The sequence below is a fragment of the Schistocerca serialis genome, chromosome 3 (genome assembly GCF_023864345.2).
Source record: "Schistocerca serialis cubense isolate TAMUIC-IGC-003099 chromosome 3, iqSchSeri2.2, whole genome shotgun sequence".
In the NCBI taxonomy this organism is placed as follows: domain Eukaryota; kingdom Metazoa; phylum Arthropoda; class Insecta; order Orthoptera; family Acrididae; genus Schistocerca; species Schistocerca serialis.
The window spans coordinates 591,840,116-591,855,275 of record NC_064640.1 but is presented as its reverse complement, the minus strand read 5'-3'; positions in this window follow the sequence as shown (position 1 = coordinate 591,855,275).

Sequence of the window (15,160 nt, the reverse complement as noted above, 5' to 3'; positions counted from 1 at the left end):
TCTAAGTTCTAGGGGACTAGTGACCTCAGCAGTTGAGTCCCATAGTGCTCAGAGCCATTTTTTGAGACACAATTTTCGTGCCATATGCGTTTCGCCTTTATTTTCTGCAAGGCATCTTCAGTGGGCTGAAATATGTACATATTTTTACTATTTAATTTACATTTTGTGACAGTGTATGTATAGGTTATAAACAGTTCTGGTGGGTGGATTTAGTATGGAGTAGCAATATTTTAAATTCTACTTTCAGGTTCAGCGGACGATTTTATACGTGTGTTTTTGTTTCATTTTCGACGCTGTTCTTCATTTTGTAACCGCCATTTGGGGTTTTGTTTTCCACACTTCTCAGCACTAGGAACTGAATATTTGTTTTGATGCTATGTTTTCGACTGCGTCGCCGACTGTCGGATGTGAGTGTCAAAGATCGAATGTTATTGCCAATGTTCGAGTGTAATTTTTGAAATATTTGTGATCTGTTCGTGTACGCACTTGTGTGTGTGTGTGTGTGTGTGTGTGTGTGTGTGTGTGTGTATGGGTGACCACGAGACGGGGAGAGAGAAAGAGAGAGCGAGAGAGAGAGGGAGAGAGAGAGAGAGAGAGAGAGAGAGAGGAAGGTATGTATTTGTTTTAATGTGGCTACGTGTGTAAGAGAGATGCTATGTGTCCCACTTGCACATGCAGCCACATTAAAACACATATATATCTTCCTCTCTCTCTCACACACACACTCACTCACTCCCCTCCTCTCTCTCTCTCCCCACCTTGTGGCCACCCATACACACACACCAATAAAATTCGATCTCTGGCCATAACATACGACAGTCGGCAACACAAAGCAAAACATAGCATCAAAATAATATGCGACATTTGAAAAACCAAGTTTAAACTTTAAGTTACACGACGAAGCTTGTTCTTCAGTTGTAGTCTGACGGTCCAATAATAAACACTATCAATATACTGTAACATTAAACGCAACTGAGGAAGACAGGACTATAAAAACTGAAGACTTTCCTAACCTATGTTTACAACACTACGGGAAGAAAGTTGCGTAGGCTGAGCTATAAGGAAATAGGTGGTTTTTCTTGTATCAGGACTGATGCATACTAGGAGTGTACGGTACAAACAGTCTCGACAAAGTTTGCCGATAAATGCTCAAATCTCCGTTCATGAGTTATACAGGGTGAAGCGAAATTCGCGTACTCGGGCTTCGTAGCACGACTCCTCACGTGCCAGTGATAAAAAAATGTCTTTCCCAAAATTTCGTCTGGCGAGTACACGCGGCAGACGTTAAAGAGTGGCAATCTGGCAACATTGTATCTACATGTATGGTGACCACCTCTGTTAGCAGAGGGTTCGAGCCGGGATTGGGCCGCATTTTTTTATTTGCTAATTAAAAAAAAGTGTGTGAAATCTTAAGGGACTTAACTGCTAAGGTCATCAGTGGCTAAGATTTCACACTACTTAACTTAAATCATCCTAAGGACAAACACACACACCCATGCCCGAGGGAGGACTCGAACCTCCGCCGGGACATTGCTAATTTCATTCTGACATTTTATTTTGTAATATAAAACATTTATTAGGCCAACGTATCCTAAATTTACAACATTTTGTAACGCTGAACATAATAAATACGTGGTTAGACAAATAAGAAATGGACAGCTGAAACAAATGACCTCTCATAGGATAGAATAACTACAAAAACAATATCAGTTTCGAAATGCTAAAGATGACAGTACAATAACACAACATCTACTTGTCATTTATACTACATGTAATAAGAGAGCGTTCAGACGCCGCATATTAGCAACCAGTGACAATAATAACGCCCATTTTAATGACCGGATGACCTTCACAACAGAATACGTTGCCCTCAGAACGACAGATGCTCAAAGCGACCTCCCTCCACAGGCAAACGTTGTTCAACTCGCCGGATCATACAGCTCTGGTCCCTTCGCACCAAAGCTGCATTCACAGTAGCAAGAGCAGCATGAACACGCGCTACCAATTCTTCCACATTCGTCGGCGGAGTAGAGTATATGTGCTCTTTCAGGTCTACACACAGAAGAAATCCAGGGGATTTAGGTCACGTGAAAGCGGTGGCCATACAACTGGACGTCAACGTCCGACCCATTTCCCTGGAAATGTTCTGTCCAAATACTGTAGCACATTAATTCCAGAGTGTGGAGGTGCATCATCACGTTGGAACCACATCCCCTACCGAACATCTAGTGGAAAATCTTCTTGCGCGTCAGGCAGATAGCTCGAGAGGAATGCATGATACCTTCGTGCAGTCAACCGGTCAGGCAACATGTATGGCCCAACCACCTGTCTCCCAATATTCCGGCCCAGACGTTGATACTAAAGCGAACTCGGTATCCACGGTCGTGGTGATGTGTGGGTTAACCTCACACCAATGGTGGGCATTGTGCATATTGAAGACACCCTCACGAGTGAATGCTGGTTGTTCTGACCAAATTACAGTGTTCACAAAGTCATCGTTGGCTTCCTATTGTTGTTGGAACCATTCACAGAATTACATTCTCTGACGCCGATGTGCAGCCCACCGTGCTTTGCAAGACAAACAGCTGCCTTGCTACGCTACATGTTCTTCCCTGAGGTTCTTGGTGTAAGACCTCCAGAATAGCTTCCTCAGTAGCTGGGGTACAGCGAGTTCGTGGACGACCTATGTCACGCGATGGTGGAAAGAGGCAACCTGACTCCCGAAGGCACAGCTCCAGATGACGAAACACATTTTTTCTGGATGGCGTCGACGAGGATATCTAGCAACATATTGACGAGCGGCAACACCAGCCCGGTTATCAGATGCACCAAGGACCAGAAGCATATCAACATATACATCGTTGTCTATACCATATGTCTGCCACACTGATACAGACGTTTACAATGAGAAAATTCGATACGTGTACGCATGTACACTGGAGTCTGCCACGGGCGCGTTACTCCGCTCGCAACTAGTCCCCCCCCCCCCCCCCCCCACTAGTGTGTTATCACCATGGTGATAACACATACAAGTAGTAACCGAGGTTCGACATTATTCACAAAGCACGTTGCTAGTCCTAATGGTAACGTAAGGCCCTAACGAACTCTAACGGAGCTGAAAATGGTTCAAATGGCTCTGAGCACTATGGGACTGAACATCTGAGGTCATCAGTCCCCTAGAACTTAGAACTACTTAAACCTAAGTAACCTAAGTACATCACACACAACCATGCCCGAGGTAGGATTCGAACCTGCGACCGTAGCGATTGCGCGGTTCCAGACTGAAGCGCCTAGAACCACTCGGCCAATGGACCTGAACGAGGCAAGAATAATAGTTGGTACTAATCTATGGGACCATTGGAGGAAGGTACAAAGAAAATAGGTTTCGCATCTAGTTGATGAAGTGATGCGAATAAATTCACGCCCACGAAGTGGAAAGGGCTTCTTCCAGCTGACTAGTCTTCAATTTCTACGATTGTAGTATGTAAGTGCAAATGTTTTCAAGAGGACCCGCTGCAATCGCTGGTGGCGATTAAGATGCCAGATACCGTACCACCTGGACTACATCTACCAAATAAAAAACGTGTGCTTCAACCAAGGATCGAACTCTCGATCTCCTGCATGCTAAGCGAAAACTTCACAAACTGGACCAATTGCAATGTAGAACCAATATGTGATGACAGAGGTAGTCACCATACATGTGGTTTCAGTGTTGCCAGACTGTCGCTCTTTAACGTCCTTTTTCTGCAGGATGTACTCGCCAGACGAAATTTTGGGACAGACACTTTTTTTATCGCTGGCATGCGAGGTGTCGCGCTGCGAAGCCCGACTGCCCGAATTTCGCTTCACCCTGTATAAGAAAAGAAATTCCATCATGCAGTTAGTATACGTATTGCATTTGCCATACCGTTTCACAGCACTGTAAACAACTCTATTCTAAATTAAATTAGAAACGACGCTACGCCATTAGGAATTACATCAAAAACAATTAAGATAAAAACGAAGAACCGCACAACTTAAAAAGTATGAAATTTTATAGAATTAATATGTGATCGTATTAGGAGAGCAAAGTCGTCAGGTATGTAAGAAACAAAGATTAGAGGTTAAAGATCAATCAGTGATGCGATCACAAAAGACGTATATGTTGCTTTTGCACGGAACCGCCTCAGCAACCCCATTTAGACATTTGAAGAAATCACAGTAAATCTAGACCTGGGTGGCCGGAAGGAGGTTTGAACAACCGTTCTCCCGATTAAGAATACAATGTCTTAACAATGCAGCCGCGCGGAGTAGCCGCGTGGTTTGAGGCGCCATATCATGGATTGCGCGGCCCCTACCGCCGGAGGTTCGAATCCTCCCTCGGGCATGGGTGTGTGTGTTGTTCTTAGCGTAAGTTAGTTTGAGTTAGCTTAAACAGTGTGTAAGTCTAGGGACCGTTGACCTCAGCAGTGTGGTCCCTTCGGAATTCACACACGCTACGACATTTTGTTAACCATGGACCTTCTCGCTCCGTGAAAAGTATGTAAACCAGCTTTTCTCTTAACTGTGAAAACTTTAGAGTGATATCATCGCTTAACTGCAGTAAGTAGGTTCCAACTGAAGTAGGTTGAAATACTGTTGTTACACAGACGTGAAGAGGCTTGTACTACACACATCAAAAAAAAGTTTCGCATCACCTCGGTTCCAAGAGTTCCGGAGTCTGTACAGAAAATTGGAATAGAGTCTGCGGCTCGTGGTCGTGCGGTAGCGTTCTCACTTCCCGCGCACGGGGTTCCGGGTTCGATTCCCAGCGGGGTCAGGGATTTTCTCTGTCTCGAGATGACTGGGTTTTGTGTGTCCTTCATCCCCATTCACTCGCAAGTCGCCGTAGTGGCGTTAAAGAACTTGTGGAGCGGCGGCCGAACCGCTCCGCGAGGGGTCTCCGGACACCAATGCCATACGATCATTGTCAACATTATTATTGGAATAGAGATCAACATAAACGTCATTTCCGCCCTTTTTACTGTTCATGAAAACCACACATTGCATGTTGTACCAGCATACAGCGAGACCTTCAGATGTGGTGGTCCAGATTGCTGTACACACTGGTACCTCTAACACTCAGTAACACGTTCTCTTGCATTTATGCATGCCTGTATTCTTCGTGGCATGCAGTCCACAAGTTCATCAGGGCACTGTTGGTGCCGATTGTGCATTCCTCAACGGCGATTCGGCGTATATCCCTCAGAGTGGTTGGTGGGTCACGTCGTCCATAAACAGCCCTTTTCAATCTATCCCAGGCATGTTCGATAGGGTTCATGTCTGGAGAACATGCTGGTCACTCCAGTCGAGCGATGTCGTTATCCTGAAGGAAGTCAGTCACAAGACGTGCACAAATGGGGCGCAAATTGTCGTCCATGAAGACTAATGCCTCGCCAATATGCTGCCGATATGGTTGTTCTATCGATCGGAGGATGACATTCACGTATCGTACAGCCGTTATGGCTCCTTCCATGACCACCAGAGGCGTACGTCGGTCCCACATAATGCCACCCGAAAACAGAAGGGAACCTCCACCTTGCTGCACTCGCTCGACGGTGTGTCTAAGGCGTTCAGCCTGACCGTGTTGCCTCCAAACACGTCTCCGACGATTGTCTGGTTGAATGCATACGCGATACTCTTCAGTGAAAAGAACGTGATGCCAATCCTGAGCGGTCCACTCGCATGAAGTTGGGTCCATCTGGATCGCGCTGCATGGTGTCGTGTTTGCTAAGATGGGCCTCGCCATGGACGTCGGGAGTGAAGTTGCGCATCATGCAGCCTATTGCTCACAGTTTAAGTCGTCACACGACGTCCTGTGGCTGCACGAAAAGTATTATTCAACATGGTGGCGTTACTGTCAGGGTCCCTCCGAGCCATAATCGTTAGATAGCGGTCATCCGCTGTAGTAGTAGCTTTTGGGAGACCTGAGCGAGGCATGCCACCGACAGTTCCTGTCTCTCTGCATCTCCTCAACGCTTTGGTTCATTCGGAGATGCCTGGAGCTGGCCGGAGTGGCCGAGCGGTTGTAGGCGCTACAGTTTGGACCCGCGCGACCGCTACGGTCGCAGGTTCGAATCCTGCTTCTGGCATGGATGTGTGTGATGTCCTTAGGTTAGTTAGGTTTAAGTAGTTCTAAGTTCTAGGGGACTGATGACCATAGCAGTTGTCCCATAATGTTCAGAGCCATTTTTTAGATGCCTGGACACTTCCCTTGTTGAGAGCCCTCCCTGCCACAAAGTAACAATGCGGACGAGATCGAACCACGATATTGACCGTCTAGACATGGGTGAACTACAGACAAAACCAGCCGTGTACCTCCTTCCTGGTGGAATGACTGCAACTGATCGGCTGTCGGACCTCTCCGTATAATAGGCGCTGCTCATGCATGGTTGTTTACATCTTTGGGCGGGTTTTGTGACATCTCTGAACAGTCAAAGGGACTGGGTCTTTGATACAATATCCACAGTTAACGTCTGTCTTCAGGAGTTCTGCGAACATGGGTGATGAAAAACGTTTTTTGATGTGTGAAGATAAACGAGCGTGATGAGCTGCATGAAACCATTCTACCGACTGAAGACCGCAATGATACCAACTAGATACATTTCATTAGAGTTCGGAAAAGACTGGCCAGCTGATGATGGTGAATTATCGCTGAGACTAGTTTTGGGTTAAAGAATAAAGTGTTTGCAGCAAGCGAACGCACATGTCCGTTACTTACTTGCAAATATTTACGAACTTTTCATGACAGCCAGTTCACTAGAGTTAGATACCACGGTGTCAGTGAAAGATTCAATGACGTAAAGAAAACTTATAATTCGAGAAAAGTCACAACGACAATAATTTAAATTGTGATTTAAAATGGCGGTGCCGGTGTACGAGTGAAGCAGAAATGTCTCCGTCAAAACATAGCTATAATAATTGACGTATTACGGTTGTAACTCATCTGAAACTGCTAGTTGTAAATCTCATATTTGTAAAGTTGCTACAGCCAGGAATTTGCTCATTTCCGTTTCGGGCTGTGTACAAAATGATGATATGAAATATAACGTGAAGATTAGCTTTGGACTTGATTTTAGTGTAAATGGAAAGAGATAAACCAATCGCGAATTCCATTAAAAGAGAAATCGAAGGTAGCTGTTTCTGTAAGAAGTGGATCTAATGGTTGATACACACAGTCCGCGAGCTCCTGAACCCACTTCAATTCGGCTGGCGGGTATACAAATTTATATGTAGATCACGCTGACCGGCGAGGCAGCCCTGTGCGAAATTCTGTGGCGCATTCCGCGCAGGGAGCGCGACAGATACGCAATCAAAGCGCGGCCCAGGCCGGCTCGCACATCCATCAGCCGACAGAGAGGGCGCCAGGCGGCCAGGGGAGCGGACAAATGAATAACACCGCAGAGCTTTCACTTTTAAAGGCAGATAAGCAACGATTCCGAAAACCCAAGCTTAAGCGTTCGCTTTCTCACAAGTAGGCAGAGATATATTTCATATGTATATACTGCCAATATCTGCACTAGTTTTTATAAAGTAAGGAAATATAACACAAGCAATAGACATTTCGATAACATGTAAGAAGAATATCGGTATGTAAACTGAATGTGTTGCCATTACAGTGGTACTGGACTGAAACACCTCGAGAAAATCAGATTGCGTCGTCTAGTATCAGAAAACAAAGGCGTGTTTGGGAATAGTTTGGTTTAAGACCGGTGTGAGAGAGAAAAGAAAGTTGGTATAACACACCCAATGGATTACACGATGGAGGGCTAGTCGCATATTAAAAGCGAGTCGAGTTCATGCAGGAGTCCTCAGGTGATTAAAAATTAATTGCTGTGTTTATCAATGACTATGGCAACAATTTCTAACTGCAGTCTCCACATTCGGAACGTCAAGGTAATGTCTGTGACACGTAATTTTGTGCATGATTTCAGCAGCTTGCTATTCCCACACTTGTAAAAGTGTAATCACCACATGTTGCTTCAACAATTCATATATTCTGATTCATAACAAATAGATAAACGCACATACTTAGACAGCACAATTCAATACTTTCTAAATCTTCCCATGCTCGCTAGGCCTTCATATATTATTCTCGTTGTTCTTTTGAGCGATATAGCCCACCTCCGTAGCTCAGTGGTCAGTGTGTCTGACTACTACGTGGAGGAACTGGATTCGATAGCCGTTACTGCTAGGGATTTTCCCATCGTGGGAGGACTGGAACTCGGTGCACCCAGCCTTGTGATGTCAACTGAGGAGCTATCTGACTGAGAAGTAGGGGCTCCAAGCTCAAGAGAGCTGGCAACTACCAAGAGGAGGAACTGTAGGAGGAGGAAGAAGGAGGGAGGAGAAGAAGGAGGAGGAGATTTGCGTTTAACGTCCCGTCGACAGTGAGGGAGGTTAGAGACGGAGTGCAAGCGCGAATTAGGAAAGGATGGAGAAGGAAAGCGGCCGTGTCCTTTCGAAGGAACCATCCCGGCATTTACCCTAAGCGATTTAGGGAAATTACAGAAAACCTAAATCATGATGGCCGGACGTGGGTTTGAACCAGCGTCCTTCCCAATGCGAGTCCAGTGTGCTAATCACTGCGCCACGCCGCTCGGCAAAAACTGGGAGAGCAGTATGCTAACCCCCTGCTCTCCTTACTGCATCCAAATGACGCATATTGGCAGAGGATGACACGGTGGTCGGTCGGTGCAGATTGGCCAGTCGGGCAAGAAGACGGAGCTTTGTTTGAATGTGCCATATACGCAATGAAGATAGCACAAATAGCCTCAAATGACGGCTACGTAAGTTTCGCGAAAACTACACGTTTCGCTTAAGACGGTGGTTCCCAGCCTACGGGTAATTACCCTCCGAGGGGTGAAATGTTATCTTCTGAGGGGTAAAAACAATAAGGCTGAATTTTGTTTCGGTCATGACTTTAAATTATCTTTAAAACCAATGTTACCACTATTTCGTTAGAAAATGGTTCAAATGGCCCTGAGCACTATGGGACTTAACTACTGAGGTCATCAGTCCCCTAGAACTTAGAACTACTTAAACCTAGATAACCTAAGGACATCACACACATCCATGCCGGAGGCAGGATTCGAACCTGCGACCGTAGCGGTCACGCGGTTCCAAACTGACGCGCTTAGAACCGCACGGCCACACCGGCCAGCTATTTCGTTAGACCGTAATTTGATTACATAACGTGCCAAAGCATTTTTTTGCAAATATTTCCATTAACGTGTGACACAATGCGGTATATATTACAGCTTATGAAACGGAAGTAGGAACATCTTCCTCACATAACCCACCCATTACATACATACTTAGCGCCTTAGGTCTGTGACAGTAAAAGTGAGACGTATAGGTCACGTAAGCTTAGATATCTAATGAAAATACCTTTTCAGAGTCGTAGGTAGTTCCCACAATAGACCAAAATTGCTTTTTTATTCCCTTCGTAAAATCATACGAACCAATAGAGAGCACAACACAACAGTAACTACGTAATAGCTGTTAAGCTGTTGTAGGACCTACACTGTATTATTATTATTATTATTATTAATAGTGGCAGTGGTGAGGCACAAAGCATGGCAGCTCGAAGTCCTCCAATTTCTGCCAGTTCGGAAGTAAGGAGTCAAGCAGTTGAGTGGTGTACAAAGAGCAGGCCTAGGAATGGTGCACACATCTTACTTAGGTTGATTATAAATAAGAGTGCAGACAATGGGTCAAGCAAGTGTCGCTAGGAAGAGGAGTGGTGCAGAGGAAGCATATTTTGTAACAAGTGTTTATCGTCACTGTGGATAGTTAGCTTTCTTTTCTGAGAAGGAGTTACGGGTAACACTTCTATTGCAGTGAAAATTGATTCATCATACTTCAAAAAATGTTCTTAGCAATAAATAGCAACAGTTGTCCCACTGAATCATTAATTCTAGGCATAATAAAGCACCTATAACATGATCTTCTATCATTTTAAAACTGAAAGTATTCAAAGAAAATTCTCTATAGTTAAGTTCGGCGGTAACATTGATAATGGTGGGAGGAGTGAGGGAGTACTAGCTAATATCTGGTTGCACTCAGGGGTAATGGTCTCAGAGAGGATGGGAACCATTGGTCTAAGAGAACCAAATTATTACCCTATAATGCCTATTACGCTACGCTGCTGCGAATGTGGATTCTTTCGCAGTCTTCCTTCAAGCTGATTTGAAAACAACATTGAACAGTGATGCTGTAAAATAGATGACACTGAACACCTAGTATGCGGTTTCTAGAGACATCCATTGAACATTATCTTAATTTTCCCACTTAATTTTTCATCTTACTTTCATCTTTCATAACACTTGTTTCACCTGGTTGTTTGGTTTTACATCGGTCCTTAATGTTGCACCTAGCTACCTGAGCGACGAGAGACTCCAACGTTTACCACTTATACCATAATCGGGTACAGGAAAATGTTGTACATGGAGGATAGTATACATAGGAACATGTTATTTTTTCTGGTCGACATTTCAATCTAGAGATCGCTTTAAGAATCACATGAAGCAATACGCAGTAGCGACAGCAGTCAGCAGTCATCGCGAATTTCTACTGTTTTTGTTGTTGTGAGACAAGAGAATGTTTTTTATGCAGCGTTTATAAGTATTACTAGTTCTGCATATTATGTTCTGTACAATATGTTAAAGCTATTTGGAAGATGTTGTTGGCTCTACAGTTACAGAGTTTTAAGTGACTAAAATCCTGTATATTTTTAAAACTATATATGTAACGTGTGGATGGTTCGCCGTACTTTGTCAGTCGTGCACTGTCTCGTGATTTCAAACAGAAGGTCCTCTACCATGGAACGCCTGATATTTGCAGATGAACTGAGTTTTTTTAATGTCTTCACAATTTTCCTTCTTAGAAAATGTAAACTTCTCTTAGTTGCCAATAGCTTCTGTTTCAAAATGTTTTAAACTAGTTACTGGTTTTTATTAATCCTTCTCCTTAATTTGATTTCATTTACTGACAATTCGTGTGTAGTATAATAATAATGTAACAAATAGAATATTCCATACGGTCTGACAGGATTTTCTCGGTTGCAGTACTTTTAGAGTTGACTGGATTATTTGTTCCTTGGTGAATGAACATGTAGTAACTTGGAACAGTTTTTCACACTTTAAAAAACCCTCATTTCCGGAGTAATTCTACCAATCTGAGAGGAAGACTGCAGCACACATATATTGAATATTACCATTTCAAAATGGAACGAAAACTATATTAAACTTATATTAGAGGACTTGCTAGAAGCATAATTTTGAGAAATGTTCCAAGGTACAACACTTCGATTAGTGTCATTGTCTTGCGTTTTAAAGTATTTAAAAGACACTGCCGTTCAGAAAATCAAGTGTTTCAGCTATAGAAGACGTCCTGCAATTCCTTAAACTGGCCTGACGGAGTCACTTCAACGGCAGAAAACATTTCGTCTGTCGTCACGTATGGGTGTTGCTGACTTACTCTGAAAACTAGTTTATGCACATAGAGAAGTATAGGGCATTAGTGGCTCTAGTATCACATTTTTCTCGTGGTGAGACTGGTCGTTACTGCGTGGTTAGTACACTGCTTCCTTGTCACTACAATCGGCTTGCCGCAGTCGTCTTTCTTCCCCACACTTATCCAACTCCAGCATGTGGTCATCCCCTACTGATCTCATCGTCAGCGGGACTTGGGCCCTAATCTTCATTTCCTTCACATATTTTCAGCTGCAATGCTGGGGGGGGGGGGGGGGGGTGGCAGCTCCTTATCTCTTTATTAGCCTAACTACTCAAATGAAGAAATCAAGTTTTGAGAACGTAACAATCGTGTGCAACTCAGAACTATTTCATTCCATGTAGTGACAGAAACGCCATCTCCCTGAGATGCCAGTTATTTGACTAAGTAGTTCACGTTTATGGAATGGTGTGCTTCCTTCTCATTATGATTTATTGTGAACAGAAAATACACTACTGGCCATTAAAATTGCTACACCACAGAGATGACGTGCTACAGACGCGAAATTTAACCGACAAAAGAAGATGCTGTGATATGCAAATGATTAGCTTTTCACAGCATTCACACAAGGTTAGCGCCGGTGGTGACACATACAACGTGCTGACATGAGGAAAGTTTCCAACCGAATTCTCATACACAGACAGCAGTTGACCGGCGTAGCCTGGTGAAACGTTGTTGTGGTGCCTCGTGTAAGGAGGAGAAATGCGTACCATCACGTTCCCGACTTTGATAAAGGTCGCCTATCGCGATTGCGGTTTATCCTATCGCGACATTGCTGCTCGCGTTGGTCGAGATCCAATGACTGTTAGCACAATATGGAATCGGTGGGTTCAGGAGGGTAATACGGAACGCCGGGCTGGATCCCAATGGCCTCGTATCACTAGCAGTTGAGATGACAGGCATCTTATGCGCATGGCTGTAACGGATCGTACAGCCACGTCTCGATCCCTGAGTCAACATATGGGGACGTTTGCAAGACAACAACCATCTGCACGAATAGTTCGACGACGTTTGCAGCAGCATGGACTATCAGCTCGGAGAGCATGGCTGCGATTGCCCTTGACGCTCCATCACAGACAGGAGCGCCGGCGATGGTGTACTCAACGACGAACCTGGATGCACGAATGGCAAAACGTCGTTTTTTCAGATGAATCCAGGTTCTGTTTACAGCATCATTATGGTCGCATCCGTGTTTGGCGACATCGCGGTGAACATACATTGGAAGCGTGTATTCGTCATCGCCATACTGGAGTAACACCCGGCGTGATGGTATTGGTTACACGTCTCGGTCACTTCTTGTTCACACTGACGGCGCTTTGAACAGTGGACGTTACATTTAAGATGTGTTACGACCCGTTGCTCGACCCTTGATTCTATCCCTGCGAAACCCTACGTTTCAGCAGGATAATGCATGACCGCATGTTGTAGGTCCTGTACGGGCCTTTCTGGATACAGAAAATGTTCGACTGCTGCCCTGGCCAGCACATTCTCCAGATCTCTTACCAATTGAAAACGTCTGGTCAAAGGTGGCCGAGCAACTGGCTCGTCACAATACGCCAGTCACTACTCTTGATGAACTGTGGTATCGTGTTGAAGCTGCATGGGCAGCTGTACCCGTACCCGCCATCCAAGCTCTGTTTGACTCAATGCCCAGGCGTATCAAGGTCGTTATTACGGCCAGAGGTGGTCGTTCTGGGTACTGATATCTCAGGATCTATGCACCCAAATTTCGTGAAAATGTAATCACATGTCATTTCTAGTATAATATATTTGTCCAATTAATACCCGTTTATCATCTGCATTTCTTCTTGGTGTAGCAATTTTAATGGCCAGTAGTGTAGATTCTCGTAGGAGGAAGAAAGAACGCTTCGCTTGTGGTTGCGTACATTGTTTTGTGTGTGACTAGTCTTCCTCTCCGATTAGCAAAAGGTAACTACGTCGGAAAACAACAAGCTCTATATATCTGGAAAAAGTTATATACGAAGCAACAGACGTAAGAAAGTTGTTTAGGCTGGAAAAGTATATGAAGATATCAGCATATTTCTCTGCGTCTGCAGAATTGTGTCCTTGACATAGGAGAAGGCAATCTTCTGTTACTGTACCTGATTGTTATTAATTACATTCGTGTTCCTCATGGTCCCCCGAGGCAGCGACAATGTTTTATGGGGGAAACCTGCTGCCTTCATTTACGAAATTAATTTATACAATAGTTGTAATTAATATGCAAATCGGAAATGATCACCTCGTTCGCACACTGCACGGCGGATGAATAGGAACCTGAGTTAACATTAGACTCTACAAAGTAGCGACAATGATTAATCTGTTGCTTTAATTAGTCTTATCGTTTCACGAAATCTTCATTGCCTAGTTGTGTACTAAATGACTGTTTTTTTGTTCCCTTTAGGAAACTAAGGTATGCATTCGTGATTTGGATTCATCAGTAAAAAATGGAGTTGGTAATGTAGTCTCGGCCACTGCAGAAGAAATAGCAGTTCTTCAAGTTCCCCTATTAGTGGCACTGCTTTGGGTCTTGAGATACCCTGGATCTTGTCGGTGAGTGTTTCGTTAAGGGCGAGTTCATTACGAAGAGCTTCATGAGGTCTATCGGGAAGATTCATACTCGGGTAGTCTCCGTTTTCAAATTTCCAGACTGATCAGAGCGGCTTCTTGCTTAAAACACTTCACCCACATTCGGGAGCAGTAGGGTCTAATTCTCATCTTGAGATTCAGGTATAGGACTTATGTGGTTTCCCTGAACCACTGTAGATGAATTCTTAGATGGTTGCTTCGAAGAATCCACCGTGATTTCCCTACCAATAAGCAAATAATGCCGCATATCCATTAAAACCCGTGTAAATATGCAGAAAACCGAACTCAGAACAACTATGTGAAGATCTGGATTGGGGGAACACATAGTTTACGTTTAGTTCTCCTTTGGCAGCGAACGCTATTACAAATTGTTGTTTCCGATCAACATTGTTAAATTTATCTGACAATATTTGTTTTACAAGTTTTAAGCACCAGTTAGTATTTTCATCTATATATTATAACGTCACGTTTGTTGGATCTAGTGAACCTAAAGGCGATAACATAGTCACTGATCAACGTTTTGAATGAAAGTCTTGTGAAACAGCTAATTATGGGCACTTTGTACTTAAAGTCTCGGAAATGGTAATGGGCTCTAAATGTTGAGAAAAAAAAATACTGTGACGACATTGCGGCTTAGTGGTAACCAGAAACTCACAGCAGCTGCTCAGGTTCGCTCTTGATTTGCAAGCGCCCCTATTCCAGACCGCTTTAACAACGAGCTCATTTAAATCAGAATGATACAAGTTGACATTTCTCATCAGAATATGTAAAGTAATCCGAAGCACACGATATACTCTCCGTCCAAACCTGTTATGAGCATGCCTGTCATCTTGATCCGGGCAGGGCTTGAAGAGTAAATTTCACTGGACTTACGCTCAGCTGAATTAAGGCAACAGATAAGCACCGCCCCTAGATACCTCAGCGAGAATGATGTCCTGTGCCACGCGGTCTGACTACAACGTAGCTTTGGAGTCTCTTCAAGTGACAACATTTAATCGGGAGCTTCATTCCGGACTGCGAATTGTTGTGCCACATTATT